General features: G+C 42.5%; 1 protein-coding gene across 1 annotated transcript in view; it reads right to left on the reverse strand.

Moving 5' to 3' along the window:
• The window catches only part of LANCL3 (LanC like 3), a 33,739-nt gene that overhangs the window by 6,900 nt on the left and 22,681 nt on the right, over positions 1–4,158 (reverse strand). The window lies entirely within an intron of this gene.

Genomic DNA, 4,158 nt, shown 5'->3' on the forward strand with positions numbered 1-4,158 from the left:
CTCAGGTGTATAGAATTCTGATGTTGGGATTAGTTAGTTTGGACACCCTGCCAGGCTCAAAAGCAACCCTCCTAGAGGCAGAAGGAGTCTCTCTGACTGCTGGCTGAGAAAGACGTGCTGCTGAGAGAAACGTGCTCCTGAGAGACATGGACTTGATGGAAGAGAGACACGAGAGACATGCACTGCTGAGAGAGAGACACAAGAGACACATGCTGCTGAGAGAGAGATGTGAGAGACACACTGCTGAGAAAGAGACTGCTGGTTGCTAAGTGAGCTGGCTGGCTGCGAGAGACTGAGTGCATTTCTGAACTTGAATTGTAGCCTGTTGCTTCCCTAACAAACCTCATAATCTGTGAGTTCTGTGTGGTAACTGCAGCAAATTCTCGAACCCAGCAGAGAGGTGGTGGGTGCTGTGGGAGGAATGGTTGGTGTCAGAGTTGGTGAAAGGGCTGGAGGGAGGCAGCATGTCCAATTTCACAGGAATAGGCCTTGGGCTACTGATGGTGATTCTGTCTTCCTCTTGTGGGGTTAGAGGAGATAAGAAGATGGGACTTCCTTGCCCCTTTGGCAATTGGTGTCAGAAGTGGGATTCATTGCAGTGGCTCCAGACTCATAGAAGCACCAGACTTTGTAAAAGAAAGAAGGAAGGGGCCTGGGGAGTGAAACTTTGGATTCTTTGGTGGTTACTTTGGTTGGTGTTGCCTATTAAAGGAGATAATTGATTCATAGGCTAGGGCTTTTGAGTACACCCAGCCAAAGACCTAAGGCCACATAATGGGAAGATAATCAAGGTGAACAGATGAAACTGGAATGTCCTAAAAAGGATTATGCGTTTTGAATTATGTGCTTATCTGAATGTATTATGGGTATTGAATATTCTCTTACCTGTTTGTATATTATAAATGATTATGGACTATGGATAACAGAGAGCATGTAAGTCTGCCTTCAGCTGATACTTGATTGGATATGTTAAAAGGGGAAATAGAATTTTCCCAGAAGAAACACAGGCTTTTGTTACAAGTTCTGTATGTAGAGTATTAGGGACTTAGGTAGAAAACCTGAGCCCCAACCAGAACTATTCAGAGAATGGAAGATCTGCATTTGAAGACATGATCTACAGAAAAAAAAAAAAAAAGACTGTTTGGCTTTTTGAATTTTGAGCAAGCAGATAGGCTTTGGGTGCATCAAGACAGGAACGACATGGTCCATGAGAGAAACCTCTTCCAGGACTGAAAGTTAAAGGAAGATAGTGAGTAGTAGGCTTGTATGCTGCTCGCTCATGACTACCTGGATCCACTTGAGTGGAAATGGCGGAAGTGCAGCAAAGAAGAAATGGGCTGAGTTTGGTACTCTTTGACCTAGGCTATGGAGGCTGGGGAGGGGAGGAAGGGCTGGCTGGTCTAAAGTGCAAGGAGTTGTGAGCCTATGGGCATTGAAACAGTCCCCGAGGACTGAGGATGTGAGAGAAGGTTCTGGCTGGTCTGAAGTGAAGAGTGTGATTCCAAAACTTGGCAGCTGGTACCCATGACATAGCTGGGATGGCTAGGGCTGAGCTGACCAAAACCTGACCAAATGAAGAGGAAGATGTTTGACACTGAGCTGGTGTTAAGTTGATGCAGTTTGATGGCTTGTGCTGGGCTGGACTTTGCTTGTTTATGGATGCAGATGTCCAAAGTTTCCAAGCAGAACAGAAATTTCTTCAATGAGAAAGGAACATGCTTGTCTCCTCACAGTACTGGTTTGATGGGCAAATTAGAAATTGGCTATCTAAAATGGGGGACATAAAGGTATGAAGTGGCTTGTTTACACAGTTTCATGGGTGTGGTTATTCTTAAACTGATGATGACGGGTATGTCAATTTCTGAAGCATAAAAGGGATAGTGGCTAGAAAAGCCAGTGGGTGGCCTGTGGTGTAGTAAATTACCTGGTATGGCTTTTCTAAGCCATAAGTTTTTGTAAACTCTGTGGTGGAATTTGCCATGAGCAACTGAGTAGCTCCTGATTGTTAAAGTTATCCACCTGGGGTATTTCTGTTGAGAGTGGCATGAAGCAGTCATCTGGGATGTTCTCTCTCTCTCAGGCGTATAGAATTCTGATATTGGAATTGGTTAGTTTGGCCAGTCTGCCAGGCACAAAAGGAGCCCTCCTAGAGACAGAAGGAGTCTCTCTCACTTCTGGCTGAGAAAGACGTGCTGCTGAGAGAAACAAACTGCTGAGAGACACACACTTGATGGGAGAGAGACACGAGAGACACAGGCTGCTGAGAGGGAGATGCAAGAGACACACGCTGGTGAGAGAGACTGCTGGCTGCTAAGTGAGACAGCTGGCTGTGAGAGATTGAGTGCATTTCTGAACTTGAATTGTAGCCTGTTGCTTCCCTAATAAACCCCATAACCTGTGAGTTCTGTGTGGTCACTGCAGTGAATTCTAAAATCCAGCAGAGAGGTGGTGGGTTCTGTGGGTGGAACGGTTGGTGTCAGGGTTGGTGAAAGGGCTGGAGGGAGGCAGCATGTCCAGCTTCACAGGAATAGGCCTTGGGCTATTGATGGTGATTCTGTTTTCCTCTTGAGGGGTTAGAGGAGGTCAGAAGATGGGACCTTCTTGCCCCTTTTGCAGCTTGTGAGTGGCTGTCTAAGGTGCAACTATTGGTTTCTCCTTGTCTAGAGCGAAGAAGAATGAAGAAAATCAATGATGCAAGAAACAATTAGTCCAAAAGACTAATGGAGCACATGAATCCCAGCCTTCATGACACCAAAACTGGAAGAACTTCATAGTGTCTGGCTACCACCACTGACTGCTCTGAAAAGGATCAGATAAGAAGTCCAAGATAGAATGGGGAAAATGTGGAACAAAACTCAACATCATATAAAAGACCAGGCTTATTGGTCTGATGAAGTCTGGTGGAACCCCTGAGACTGTGGCCCTTAGACACCCTTCAAGCTAGGAAATGAACTGAATCCCCATGACCGCCAAATGATAGACAGGCCTATAAGGTAAACAGTAGTATCAGCAGGGTATGTACTTATTAGAATAATCAAGCATTTGAGATCAAGAGGACAACATTTGCCCAGGGATGGAGCTAGGAAGGCAGGAGGAGATGGGAAGAAAGGATCAATGGAAGAGGTGTGTGCAGGGAGGAAGTAGAAGAATGCTGTTGCATTATAGGCATTACAGTAAATGTCACAAAGGAGAATGTATATGGATTATTAAATGGAAAACCAATTTGCTCTGCAAACTTTCACCCAAATCACAATTAAAAAGAAACAAAGAAGAAGAGTAGGGTATTAAATCAGAGATGTAATAGAATAGACATGAAAAACCTTCAGTAATATGTGTATATAAAAGTATAAAGGAGGAAAAGATTCTACTCACAAAAAGCCTAGAAATATAAAATAACTAGGACTAAAATTAAAAAGAAACATATAAGACTTTCTGTATAAGATTCAAAATTTTACCAAATTTTAGACTTAAATAAATGCCAAAGTATATCATGTTCCTGAATGGGAAAAAAAAAAAGTATTGTAAATATATTAATTCAGCTGTTAGGTATAAGGTCAGTGGTTCAAACCCACCAGCTAGCTGCTCAGTGGGAAAAAAGATGAGGCAGTCTGCTTCCATAAAGATTTATAGCTTTGGAAACCCTATGGGGCAGTTCTACTCTGTCTTATTGGGTCAGTATGAGTCAAAGTTGATTCAATGGCAGTGGGTTTGGGATTTTTGTGGATGTTTGCTACAAATCCCTCTCAGATTATTTATACTGAGTAACATTATAGCTTTCCAAGGCTGTAAATCTTTGCAGAAGCAAATTGCCTCATCTTAATCACTTGGTGGGTTTGGACTGCTGATCTTTTGATTAGCAGCCAAATGCTTTAACCACTATGACACCTGATCTTCTTTTTATTTTTTTAAAAGTAACCTATAAATCAATGGAATGCCAATAAATTTCCTTAAGATTTTTTTTTTTTTTAATTTGACAAATTGATTCTAAAAGGTCCCATGTGGGGTTATTTAGTTATTTAAAATCCTTCCAGTACAGGTTACCCAATTTGCAAACCAGGGTTTACTTCTACCAAAAGCAATGTTTCCTGGTACACAGCTTATGTGTCATTTTTATCAGGTTTCTATGGAATACACTATAGAAAGCAATTTGGCCCTATC

The sequence above is a fragment of the Orycteropus afer genome, unplaced genomic scaffold (assembly GCF_000298275.1).
Source record: "Orycteropus afer afer isolate SDZICR_OR568_19922 unplaced genomic scaffold, OryAfe1.0 scaffold01001, whole genome shotgun sequence".
NCBI lineage: Eukaryota > Metazoa > Chordata > Mammalia > Tubulidentata > Orycteropodidae > Orycteropus > Orycteropus afer.